Raw genomic sequence first — 14789 nt, forward strand, 5'->3', positions numbered from 1 at the left:
TTTGTGGTGGATTTTGCTTTAAAGTCTATTTTGTGAGAGATTAATATTGCCACTCCTGTTCTTTTTTGATTGTTGTTTGCCTGAAATGTTTTTTTCCACCCTTTGAGTTTTAGTTTGTGTCTTTAAGTCTAAGGAGTGTTTCTTGTAGGCAGCATATAGACAGATCATGTTTTTTTATCCATTCTGACACTCTCTGTGTCTTTATAAGTGCGTTTAGTCCATTTACATTCAGCATAATTTTTTTTATGAGTTTAGTGCCATTATTTTGATGTATTTTTTGTGTATTGTTGACAGTTTCTTTGTTCCACTTAATTTTCTATGCTGAGTTGTTTTTCTTTGTTTTCTTTTCATCCTGTTTCATTGTTGTTGATTTTGTATTTGCTGAGTCTTTATGTTTTTCTTGTTTTTTATTTTGAAGTGTAGATTGTCAGTTTCCTTTTTTGTTACTTTAATATTTACCTCTGTTTTTCTGAGTTTAAACCAATTGTTTATTTGTTGATATCGCCTTGACTTCCTCTCCATATGAAAGACCTATAACTAGATTATTTAGCCACTTTTTTGTTTTAATGTTGTCATCTTTTACATGTTGATGTCTCTGTTTCTCTATCTTCAGTGTGTTAGCTTCAATTTATTTGTGACCACAGGAAGCATCTGACTACTCCACCATCTTAGCCCCACCTCCCTAAATAAATGTTCTTGAATGAATGAATGTTATCTTTATAATAAGGGCACAATGGGTTGAAGGTTCCAGGTATGGAACACCCCACTCCAGTTTGTGTGCAGAGTTAGAAAACATCCTGTAATATAATTACTCTCAATAAGAATCATCAAAACAAGTGAGATAAGCCATATGCTAAAGTAATCACACTTCAGAAGATCATTTGTGTCTGTGTCTTGTTGTGTGCTCCTAAGATTTGTGAGTGCACAGGGCAGCCAATAGGAGATCAAAGAGAAGACTAGTCAGTGCCCACTTAGTATTAGCTGAAGTCGAGGGACATTACAATATGGTGGTCTTATGTAAACTCTAGCCAGCTAAGAATCAAGCTTTACTCCAGTCTGTTCACAATGCTCTCTTCAAGGAGATTCTTGGTTTCAAGATTGAGAATCACTTAAGTTTCCTTTGGAAAAGAAAAGATTTACTGTGAGGATAACATGGAAATAGAAACAGAGGCTGCACCTGAGCTCTGCATCCCTTTCTCATGATCTTCACTGTCTATCTGTCTTCCTCTGTTTAATTTCTGCTCCGTTACAGTTACAGTTTGCATATGGTGCATCATGACTTTTCAGTTTGCCTAGGATTACTAAAGGCCTCATTCTCGGGACCTACTGTTGCTAAAGCCCTTACTCAGGAAAAGGGTGCAAGAGCGCCCAGCTCATATTTTTGTTCAGTCCGTGGCTTGGCTTCCCTTAGGTCAAATGCCCATCACTGTCCCAGTGAATATGTGGCTTGGAGGGCACTGGTACAACACATGCCTGTCCCTTTTGGCAACAGGGTCAAGCAAGGGGTGGACAGTTTTCTGTAACACAGTGTGCTAGTATGGTAGACATCCTGAGCTTGGCCTGCCTCAGACCACCCAGGTCCCTTCGGTCTAACACCATGCCTACCCAACAATCTTCTATTACGTGCTTTGTTTCCAGTACTTTGATCTGAAGAAGAACTGGATTGTGACAGCAAATGATTCAGATACTAGAAAGACAGCTCCCTCATTATACATTAATTAATTGGTGATCTAGTGTATTCATCAGTCTCTTATGGGTTTAGTTATCGTGAGCTGGTTTTTTAAGCCTGATCTGCCTGAGTGATCTAATAAAATCAGATTTCTAAACAAGCACAGCTGAGAGCCAGTCCCTAGACCAGTAACAGTTGCATCAAGATATGGATGCAAGACCCAAATGAAATTAAAAGAATCGTATCAGATTACTATGAAAAATTGTACTCAAACAAATTTGAAAACCTAGAAGAAATGGATGAATTCCTAGAAACACACTACCTACCTAAACTAACACAAACAGAGGTAGAACAACCAAATAGACCCATAACAAAAGAAGAGATTGAAAAGGTAATCAAAAAGCTCCCAACGAAAAAAAGCCCTGGTCCGGACAGCTTCACTGCAGAGTTCTACTGAACTTTCAGAGAAGAGTTAACACCACTACAACTAAAGGTATTTCAGAGCACAGAAAAGGACAGAATACTACCAAACTCGTTCTATGAAGCCACCATATCCCTCATACCAAAACCAGGTAAAGACACCACAAAAAAAGAAAATTATACACCTATATCCCTCAAGAACGTAGATGCAAAAATCCTCAACAAAATTCTAGCCAATAGAATTCAACAACATATCAAAAAAATAATTCACCATGACCCAGTGGGATTCATACCAGGTATGTGAGGATGGCTTAACATTAGAAAAACAATTAATGTAACCCACCACATAAATAAAACAAAACACAAGAATCACATGATTTTATCAATTGATGCAGAAAAGGCATTTGAAAAAGTTCAACACCGATTCATGATAAAAACTCTCAGCAAAATAGGAATAGAAGGAAAATTCCTCAACATCATAAAGGGCATTTATACAAAGCCAACAGCCAACATCACCCTAAATGGAGAGAGCCTGAAAGCATTCCCACTGAGATCGGGAACCAGACAAGGATGCCCTTTATCACCACTCGTATTCAACATTGTGTTGGAGGTCCTAGCCAGAGGTAAGGCTAGATAAAGAAATAAAGGGCATCCAGATTGGCAAGGAAGAAGTAAAAGTATCTCTGTTTGCAGATGACGTGATCTTACACACAGAAAGCCCTAAGGAATCCTCAAGAAAACTAATAGAAGAGTTCAGCAGTGTACTGGGATACAGGATAAACATACAAAAATCAGTTGGATACCTCTACACCAACAAAATGAACATCAAAAAGGAAATCACCAAATCAATGCCATTTATAGTATCCCCCAAGAAGATAAAATACTTAGGAATAAATCTTACCAGAGATGTAAAACACTTATACAAAGAAAACTGCAGTACACTTCTGCAAGAAACCATAAGTGGAAAAACATACCTTGCTCGCGAATAGGAAGATTCAACATTGTAAAAATGTCTGTTCTACCCAAAGTGAACTACAGATACAGTGCAATCCCAATCCAAATACCAGTGACATTTTTTAATGAGATGGAGAAACAAATCACCAACTTCATATGGAAGGGAAAGAGTCCCTGGATAAGTAAAATATTACTGAAAAAGAAGAAAGTGGGAGGCCACACTACTACTTCATTTTAGAACCTATTATACCACCGCAGTAGTCAAAACAGCCTGGTAGTGGTTAACAACAGATACATAGACTAATGGAGTAGAATTGAGAATCCAGACATAAATCCACCCACATTCATGCAGCTGATATTTGACAAAGGCCCAAAGTCTGTTAAATGGGGAAAAGACAGTCTTTTTAACAAATGGTGCTGGCATAACTGGATATCCATCTGCAAAAAAATGAAACAAGACTCATACCTCACACCATGCACAAAACCTCACTCAAAATGGATCAAAGACCTAAATATAAAATCTAAAACGATAAAGATCATGAAAGAAAAAATAGAGACAATGTTAGGAGCCCTAATACATGGCATAAACAGTATACAAAATATTACTAACAATGCAGAAGAGAAACGAGATAACTGGGAGCTCCTAAAAATCAAACACCTATGCTCATTCAAAGACTTCACCAAAAGAGTAAAAAGACTACCTACAGATTGGGAAAAAGTTTTTAGCTACGACATTTCCGGTCAGCACCTGATCTCTAAAATCTACATGATACTGCAAAAACTCAACTACAAAAGACAAATAACCCAATTAAAAAATGGGCAAAAGATATGAACAAGCATTTCACTAAAGAACACATTCAGGTAGTTAACAGATACATGAGGAGATGCTCACGATCATTAGCCATCAGAGAAATGCACATCTAAACTACAATGAGATTCCATCTCACTCTGACAAGGCTGGCATTAATCCAAAAAACACAAGATAATCAATGTTGGAGAGGTCATGGAGAGACTGGAACACTTATACACTGTTGGTGGAAATGTGAAATGGTACGACCACTTTGGAAATCAATTTGGTGCTTCCTTAAAACGCTAGAATTAGAACTACCATACGACCCAGCAGTCCCACTCCTTGGAATATATCCTAGAGAAATAAGAGCCTTTACATGAACAGATATATGCATACCCATGTTCATTGCAGCACTGTTTACAATAGCAAAAAGATGGAAGCAGCCAAGGTGCCCATCAATGGATGAATGGGTAAATAAATTGTGGTATATTCACACAGTGGAATACTACGCATCGATAAAGAGCAGTGATGAATCTGTGAAACATTTCATAACATGGAGGAACCTGGAAGGCATTATGCTGAGTGAAATTAGTTGGTTGCAAAAGGACAAATATTGTATAAAACCACTATTGTAAGAACTTGAGAAATAGTTTAAACAGAGAAGAAAATATTCTTTGATGGTTATGAGACGGGGGGGGAAGGGAGAGAGGTATTCGCTAATTAGATAGTAGATAAGAACTACTTTAGGTGAAGGGAAAGACAACACACAGTACAGGAGAGGTGAGCACAACTGGACTAAACCAAAAGCAGAGAAGTTTCCTGAAAAAAGTGAACACTTCGAAGGCCAGCGTAGCAGGGGCAGGGGTTTGGGGACCGTGGTTTCAGGGGACATCTAAGTCAATTGGCATAATAAAATCTATTAAGAAAACATTCTGGATCCCACTTTGGAAAGTGGCACCTCGGGTCTTAAACACTAGCAAGCGGCCATCTAAGATTCATCAGTTGGTCTCAACCCACGTGGTGCAAAGGAGAATGAAGAACACCAAAGACACAAGGTCATTATGAGCCCAAGAGACAGAAAGGGCCATATAAACCAGAGACTACATCAGCCTGAGACCAGAAGAACTAGATGGTACCCAGCAACAACTAATGACTGCCCTGACAGGGAACACAGCAGAGAATCCCTGAGGGAGCAGGAGAGCTTTGGGATGCACACCCCAAATTCACATAAGAAGATCAGACTTAATGGTCTGACGGTAAGTGGAGGGACCCTGGTGGTCATGGTCCCCAGACCTCATGTTAGCCCAAGACAGGAACCATTCCCAAAGCCAACTCATTAGACAGGATTGGACTGGACAGTGGGATAGAAAATGATAATGGTGAAGGATTAGCTTCTTGGATCAAGTAGACACATGAGTCTGTGTTGGCATCTCCTATCTGGAGGGGAGATGAGAGGGCAGAGGGTGTCAGAGCTGGCTGAATGGACACGAAAAGAGAGAGTAGAGGGAAAGTGTGCTTTCTCATTAGGGGGAGAGCAATTATTAGTATATAGCAAGGTGTACGTAAATTTTTGTATGAGAGACTGACTTGATTTGTAAACTTTCACTTAAAGCACAATAAATATATTTAAAAAAATTATAGACCAATATCTGTCATGAGTATAAAATAGATACAAAAATTCTCAACAAAATTCTAGCCGATAGAATTCAACATCATATCAAAAATAATAATAAATCACGACCAAGTAGGATTCATACGAGGTATGCCAGGATGGTTTGATATTAGAAAATCAATCAGCGTAATCCATCACACAAAGTATAGGAAAGAAAAGAATCACATGATCACCTCAGTCGATGCAGAAGAGGTATTCTACAAAGTCCAACATCCATTCCTGATAAAAACTCTCAATAAAATACGTATAGAAGGGAAATTTCTCAACATAATAAAGGGCATCTATGCAAAACCAATGGCCAACGTCATTCCTAATGGAGAGAGGCTGAAAACATTCCCCTTGAGAACAGGAACAAGGCAAGGATGCTCTTTATGACCACTTTTATTTAATATTGTGCTGGAAGTTCTAGCTAGAACAGTAAGGCAAGAAAAACAAATAAAGCCCATCCAAATTGGTAATGAAGACGTTAAAGTGTCCCTTTTTTCAGTTATGATACTATACATAGAAAACCCAGAAGACTCCATGAGAAAACTACTGAAACTAATAGAAAGTTTCGGCAGAGTAGCAGGATATAAAGTAAACATACAAAAAATCAGTTGGATTCCTATACATCGATAAAGAGAACGATGAAATATGAAAACAATGTCATTTATAATAGCCCCTAAAAAAAAAATACTTAGAAATAAATCTAACCAGGGATGTAAAGGACCTATACAAAGAAACACTATTGCAAGAAACCAAAAGAGATCTACATAAATGGAAAAACATACCATGCTTATGGAAAAATAGGCTCAACATTGTGAAAATGAAAATTCTACCCAAAGCAATTTACAAATACAGTGCAATCCTGATCTGAATACCAACAGCATTCTTTAAAGAGATGGAAAAACTTATCATTAACTTTATATGGAAAGGGAAGAAGCCCCCAATAAGTGAAGCACTATTGACGAAGAAGAATAAAGTAGGAGGATTCACACTACCTGACCTCAGAATGTACTGTATAGCTACAGTAGTCAGAACTGCCTGGTACTGGTGCGAGGACAGATCCGTTGACCAATGGAACAGAATTGAGAACCCAGATGTAAAACCATCCACCTGTGGTCACCTGATCTTCGGCAAGGGCCTGAAGTCCGTCAGATGGGGAAAGAGCCTTTTCAGCAGATGGTGGGCAAAACCAGATGTCCATCTGCAAAAAAATGAACCAGGACCCATTCCTCACACCATATGCAAAAACTAACTCAGAGTGGATCAAAGACCTAATATAAAGCCCAAAACTGTGACGTTCATAGGAGAATAAATTGGGTCAATGCTAGAGGCCCTAATATATGGCATTAACAGGATACAAACCACAATCAACACACAAGCGCCAGAGGATAAGCTAGATAACTGGGATCTCCTAAAAATTAAACACTTATGCTCATCAAAAGACTTCACCAAAGGAGTAAAAAGAGAATCTACAGGCAGGGGAAAAAATTTGGCTATTACAAATCAGATGAAGTTGTAATCTCTAAAGTCTACAAGAAAATCCAACACCTCGACAACAAAAAGACAAATAATCCAATTAAAAAATGGGCAAAGGAAATGAACAGTTTGACATTCAAGTGACCAACAAGACACGTGAGGAAATGCTCGCGATCTTTAGCCATTAGGGAAATGCAAATTTAAACCACAATGAGATACCATCTCACCCTATCATTGCTGGCGCGAATCAAAAAAACAGAAAATAAATGATGGAGAGGCTACAGAAAGATCAGAACTCTTATGCACTGCTGGTAGGAATGCAAAATGATACAACCATTATGGAAAATTATATGGTACTTCCTTAGAAAGCTAGAAATAGAAATACCACATGATCCAGTAAGCTTACTCCTAGGAATATATCCTAGAGAAATAAAATCTGTCACAAAATAGACATGCACAACCATGTTCATTGCAGCATTGTTCACAGTAGCAAAAAGATGGAAACAACCTAGATGCCCATCAACAGATGAATGGATTAACAAACTGTGGTACATACACACAGTGGAGTATTACGAAACACTAAAGAGCAACAATGAATCTGTGAAGCATCTCTTAACATGGATGACTCTGGCGGGCATTATGCTGAGTGAAATAAGTCAACCACAAAAGGAGAAATACTTTGTGAGACCACTACTGTAAAAACTCATGAAAAGGCTTACACACAGAAAGAAACAATCTTTGATGGTTACGAAGGTGAAGGTGGGGATGGAAAAACACTAAATAGACAGTAGATAAGTAGTAACTTTGGTGAAGGGTGAGACAGTACACAATACTGAGGAAGCCAGCATAACTTGTGTTTAACGAGAAACCATTTTGTTCTGTAAACCTTTATCTAAAGTACAATAAAAAAAAAGACATGGATGTACCATTAGGCCTGCCTGAATAGCCAGCCCTCATCTTAGCTCTTTCCCTTTCTCTCAAAGTACCTTAAATGTAAAAATCATTGTTATTTTATTAAAGTATTAGAATGGATGCAAAGCCCGCAATTGGTTTTTGGCTCTCCCCATGAATTTGGAGAATAAGGCACGAAAATATCATCAAAGAAAATAAATATTGTTATTTAAAAAAAAAAGACCCACTACCATCGAGTCGATTTAGACTCATAGAGCATTGTAAAAGTCAGGCTAGAGTCATCGAATCTCAGAGTTGAAAATACCTGTACATTAATCCCACTGATGGTCTAGTTTTCCTTACAGCTTCTCTGCCTCCTGGATCTAGGAGATAGGCGATCTCACAGATCCCTGCCCGCCTTATCTGGGAGCCTCTCAGTATGTCTCTCCTGTTATCCACCATGCTTCTGTTTTGTGTTCTTGAAAGTAACACCAGCATTCACAGCTTTAACATGAAAGTGTTTATTTAGCTATTGATTTGCTTATGTTTAGAATTTGATCGTTTTTCTTTTATACAATCTGTGTGTTCATTTACAGCTTTAAATAGAAAATTAAGTAATATATGTGGAAAATAATCCCTACTAGCTGCAACCTTGGGCAGGTTATTTAACCCACTGGTTATTGTGAAGATTAACTGAGATGCTTTAGATAAAGTGCTTATTAGTACATGGAAAGTTTCAAATAATAACTTTGATAGAGTAAAAGCAAAAAGAGGGAGAAGTGAGAGAAATACTGCTTGGTCTATACCCACAGAGATGTGAGGTAATAGAAGGAGACCTGTGTGCAGGAAAACTCTAGTCTCCTCCTTCTCCACCAGCAGACAGGACGAGATACAGTCAGTCAGGGAGCATGGCCCAAGAAGCTGCTTCCCAAGATTTCCTCTCTTTTTGCAGATCGTCAGCTGGCTGACAGGCAGTCTCCAGTTGGGCCCATTTGTTTATTACCTCGGCCCCTACTGCAGAGTTCCCTTTCTGATCATTGTCCCTAGCCCCTCACAAGCTCTAGGAGATTGGCAGATCTAATCAGGACCTGGTTTCAGTTCTGCATGATGTGAACCTTGATTTCTGCTTGGTTGTGTTTGCCCAGAAGTTAAAACTTAGTCATCAAATCAGAAGTTGGGCTACTTCTGCTGGCCAGAGTTAAACCCTAGTTAGAGGATCATAACAAATTATGGATAACATTGCGAAGAATGGGAATTCCAGAACACTTAATTGTGCTCATGAAAAACCTTTACATAGATCAAGAGGCAGTTGTTCGGACAGAACAAGGGGATACTGATTGCTTTAAAGTCAGGAAAGGTGTGCATCAGGGTTGTATTCTTTCACCATACCTATTCAATCTGTATGCTGAGCAAATAATACAAGAAGCTGGACTATATGAAGAACAGGGCATCAGGATTGGAGGAAGACTCATTAACAACCTGTGTGATGCAGATGACACAGCCTTGCTTGCTGGAAGTGAAGAGGACTTGAAGCATTTACTAATGAAGATCAAAGATCACAGCCTTCAATATGGATTGTACCTCAACAGAAAGAAAAAAATCCTCAGAACTGGACCAATGAGCAACATCATGATAAACGGAGACAAGATTGAAGTTGTCAAGGATTTCATTTTACTGGATCCACAATCAACAGCTATGGAATCAGCAGTCAAGAAATCAAAAGACGCATTGCATTGGGTAAATCTGCTGCAAAGGACCTCTTTAACGTGTTGAGGAGCAAAGATGTCACCTTGAAGACTAAGGTGCACCTGACCCAAGCCATGGTATTTTCAATCGAATCATATCCATGTGAAAGCTGGACAATGAATAAGGAAGACAGAAGAAGAGTTGACACCTTTGAATTGTGGTGTTGGCGTAGAATATTGAGTATACCGTGGACTGCCAAAAGAACGAACAAATCTGTCTTGGAAGAAGTACAAGCAGAATGCTCCTTAGAAGCAAGGATGGTGAGAGTGCGTCTCACATACTTCGGACATGTTGTCAGGAGGGATCAGTCCCTGGAGAAGGACATCACGCTTGACAGAGTATAGGGTCAGCGGAAAAGAGGAAGACCCTCAACGAGGTGGGCTGCAACAAAATGAGCTGAAGCGTAACAACAATTGTAAGGATGGCTCAGGACCGGACAGTATTTCATTCTCTCATGCATAGGGTCGCTATGGGTCGGAACCAATTCGACAGCACCTAACAACAACAACATTGCTTTTTAAAGTGTGATACAATTACTTCCTTAGAAATCCATGCAATATTCTGCTTTTCCCAGCACAGATAGCCAGAAACATTGAAATTAAAGGTCCTTTAGGAACTATTGTATATAAATAGCTGTTTGGAGAACACAATCAACCTGCTCTGTTCTCAGCATGTCACATCAGCACATCAGGCATGCTACACACCACCGTGTTCATTGATAATTATATTAAACGCCCCATTCCTAGCGAAGGATCTGCTCAGCCACTACAAGCTTATTCATTATTTATATACAATTAAAGGGCATGGTTCAAATGAATGCAAGCATCTGGGAAAAGTCATTATTCATGTACAGATCAAATTGAACATTTGTCATTTCCCTAGTGATTTAACATACTCTTTGTGCCTTGTGATCTCAAATTATATTAAGCAGAATAGATGCTTTAACTTTTATTTCATTTAATTGTTGGCCTTATTCCACTTGTTCAGATTATTTGGACTCATGTAAAATTAGCCTTCACTTCTTAATATGCTAAAATAGGAAAGGAGGGAAATTTCTTTTTAGAGCCTATTGCATTCTAAGGATGAATGCAAATTATTCTACTGTGATTCTTAATGGCCCACTATTAACATAGTGGGAACCCAGTGCATTAATGCAATACCTCTTTTCACATCATTACTCCTAATGGAACTGTTACCAAGATAATAGCTTGACCTTTAGCTATAGATTGAGATAGCAAAAATATATTCTGCTTACTGGATACCTCTATTCACATAGCATATTGAGTGTTTTCAGATCAATACAATGACAATCTTTTGGCCTTGTTCTTGGCCTCACGTGCGAATGTAATGGAGAGAATAGGATTTCATCTTCAGTAGGTAAATTCTAGTTAAAAGTCTCTTTTAAGTTTGAATGTAATCCATGAAATAGAAGGTCTGGAACGTGCCCAGTGGGAATGTTTATTTGTGTAGGTATTCTTCAAGAAGCCTATTGCTGTGCCCTCAAAGGTCTCAGACACAGACCCAGGAGAAAGAGATTTTCCTGATTTCTTTCTACTGAAACCAGATACATTTTCACTGAAAAGAGGAAAAAAAAAAAAAAAAAAACCAAATAGCTAAATAGCTGGCATTTTAGTGAATGACAGAATACTTGAGGTCAAGGTTAGATTAGAAAGGTCTGACCTGAAGCCCCTCAGGGAGTGGAAGAGAACATTCCACAGCCTTCCCTTCACATCTCCTAAACTTAATCTTTGATACACTTGGGTGCTGAGAGTCATTTTGATGTTGGCACAGTCCAAATCTACATCTTTAATTTGCAGCCACTGATTTCTAGTGTATGGTAATTTGGACACAGACATTTCACAATCTGAGAAAAGAAGGGTTGCTATGGAAATTAATTGTGTGAGCAGTATTGCGGTGGTGGGGGGGGGATGTTTACCTGATAAGTAGATTCAATCATTTTGTAGTACACATTTTTGCATAAACTAATAGAGTACTAAATATAAATATTTTTTGTCTGTTCATTCAAACAGGATTTCAAGAACCTTTTGCTGATCTTCTGATTAGTAAACATTTTGGGCATTTGAATATAACAATACCTTGTTCCTTTAAATATAGTCTATTAATGAAGGCTTCCTACTAATTCAGATAGTTTTTTTTCCCCCCGATTAGTCTGAATTTGTGAGCTATTTGCTTTCATTAGAAACACAAATGAAAAATATTCATCAGATATTTGAGTTATTATTCAGTACAAGGCACTATAGCAGGTACTTTGAGGGAGACAAAATACATGAATTCCCCCTGAAGTGACTTAAAAGCAAACCTATCATCAGGAATACTAATTCCTCTGCATCTCTCTGAAGTGGAAACTCCTGACCTGCCATGCCCCACATATCATACACTAGGCAGCTTGGTTGATATTTCCCGTGATCCCTAATTTTGCTTCCTAATCACCACTCCACCTCTACTCAGTTGGAGCTGGGATGGGACCTTTCCATTAAGGTTCTTACCATAGCTGTACCGCTTTCTCCCTGCCTCCCCATCCTTCTCCACATCATCAGTGATTTGGCTTCTGGATAACAGTCTTCTTGATACCAGGTTCTGCTGTCATCTTGGATGACCTCACTGCCCACATGAAAGGTTCATCTGACTTCCTAGCTACATAGTTTATAGGCCTCATCTACAGTGAAACGCATCTCTGCTCCATAAGCTCCACATCACTGACCACACCTTAGCATTCTCATGCAGAACTTGCTCTGCTGCTATTTTATACTCTACTATCTACTCTGTCTGAAACCTTGGTGGTGTAGTGGTTAAGTGCTACAGCTGCTAGCCAAAAGGTTGGCAGTTCGAATCTACCAGGCGCTCCTTGGAAACTCTATGGGGCAGTTCTGCTCTGTCCTGTAGAGTCGCTATAAGTCAAAATCGACTTGACGGCATTGGGTTTGGTTAATCTATTCTGTCATATAGGGTCACTATGATTCCATGGCAACTGTTTTTTTTTTTTTTTAACTTAGTGGAATTATTCTTCTCTCTCCTGTCCTTAATCCCATACCACCTGCTTGAAACCCCACTGATATCTCCCTTCTCTGGTCTCTACAGATTTCTCCAAGTTTTTGAGTCTTTTTTTGGCTTCTTTCCCAAATTTGCAGGTGGGAAGGAAGTTGAGGTACATCATTCCTGGTAGCATCTTCATCAGCATCTTCAAGTGCTTTATATTGCTATCCTTTCACAAACCTTTCTGGTAAAATTCTAACCTTAGACTAGCCCTCACATCCAATGTCTCCACCTAAGTACAAGCTTTAAGATATTGTGAGAGAGAACAGCCCACCCATATAAATCATTGCCAACACAAACATGTAGCCCTCTCTGATTCCAGACATTCACCATATTCTCCACACTGCCTCACCAATCCCTGCCCTTATTTCAAGCACTTTCCTTCACCTCCTAGTTTATGGAGGTCTCAGGAGTGACTACTACATTTCTAAATCTACCCGCAGTCTTACCTTACCTTCCCTTTGGTTTCAAAGGATAACGTGTGCCTTCTTCTGTTTGAGGGCAACTTCCCCATCTATATTCTAGATCCCATCATCTCAGAGTTCTGCCAATTCTGGTTCCTTTGATTATCTCTTTTCTCCCACATCCTGTATTCTCTAACAATACTGGCTTCTTCCCTTAGCCTGTTAACCATGGTCTGGTCTCCCCATTCCTCAGCCCTCTTCTCCTTTCTAGCTACTCTCCTCTTCCTTCCTTCCCCCACCTGAGCCAGGTTTCTTGAGAGTGTCTTCTGTGGTCATTCCAACCACTGCATAGCTGACCTTCACTGGACACTTTCTGAACCTCCCCTTCCTACCCCTCTCTTCTGCACTTTAAACTGTTGATACCTCCTCTTTATCAGAACCACTAGTTGACCTTTATAAAACACATCTTTCCTGGTTCTTCTCACTCTAGCCACTCATTCTTGAACTTCATGGGCTTCTCCACCACAATCCTCCTTTTAAACACTGGCGTTACATGGTTCTATGCTTGGCCCATTGCTCTTTGGCAGTGTTTTTTTCTCTCATTGTTTTAACTCCTGTATGTATGGTGGTGCTTCTGAAATCACTCTCGCCAGCCCTGGCCCTTTCCCTGAACTATAGGCCCTGTATCTAAATGTCTATTAGCTATCTCCACTTGAATACACCACAGACACCTCAAACTCCCATATTCCCAGCCAAACTTAACGTATTCCACCTTTCATCTCACAAACCTTCCCTTCTGTATTTCCTATATCATGTGATTCACCAAGAAATGCCAGTTCTGTGCCCTAGATATTGTTAAGGTATTGACATAGCTTCCTAAAAGAGATCCTCCTGCTTCCACTCTTACCTGCCTCAATCTATCATCTCCATTGTTGCCGCTTATCTCTTCTTGCTCATTTGGATTACTTACATTTGTTTGCTATTAGAGATAATGCATATGGCTTTCTTTCAAATTATTTCCTTAGGATAAATTTCTAGGAGTAAGATTACTAGGTCCAAGCGTGTAACAATTTCATGGCTCTCACTGTATATTTTTACCTTAATTCCCAAAAGGGCTTTGTCAGTTTATATTTGACTGTGACAGATCCCCATAATTTTATCATTGCTCTGTCAGTGTTAGCTTTTTAAATTGGTAGATATAAAATGGTTTGCAGTTTTTTGATGTATTAAGCTGAAAATTTTTCCTGATTTTTTTTTTGCTAAATGTTTTTGTCCATTTATATATGGGGGTTTTTGAAGTTGCTCTTTGACTTGAATGAGCTCTTTGTATGGGGTAGATATTAAACCATTTCTGCCATATTTAGTGCAAATGACTTTTCTCATTTTAATAAAATGTCTTTTTCATTCATTAGAAGTTTTACATTTTTATGTAGTTGAATCTGTCAATATTTTGCTTTGTTATTTCTTAAAAAAAAAAAAAAAAACCTTTTAAAACATTAAAATTACCAATATTTTACATACCAAGAAAGCAGTGTGATGTGACTGCATACTAGGTCTTGACCTTATGGAGAGTAAGTTGAAAAGACTGAAAGTGCTTGGGGATGGAGTGTGAAGCAGAAATGTCAACAACAGTGTCTTTATGTGCAGCCACACACTGAGAGTGGTTTTAATAATTGTCTTACCTCCCTTTTGCTGTGTCGTGTGGTTCTTCAGTTTCTTTTGTGCTTA

At 38.8% G+C, this 14789-nt stretch overlaps 1 protein-coding gene across 2 annotated transcripts in view; it reads left to right on the forward strand.

The window, feature by feature from the left end:
- Window positions 1–14789, forward strand: part of BEND7 (BEN domain containing 7) — a 125237-nt gene that overhangs the window by 76939 nt on the left and 33509 nt on the right. The gene's annotated exons all lie outside the window — the stretch shown is intronic.

This window comes from Elephas maximus, chromosome 4, assembly GCF_024166365.1.
Source record: "Elephas maximus indicus isolate mEleMax1 chromosome 4, mEleMax1 primary haplotype, whole genome shotgun sequence".
NCBI lineage: Eukaryota > Metazoa > Chordata > Mammalia > Proboscidea > Elephantidae > Elephas > Elephas maximus.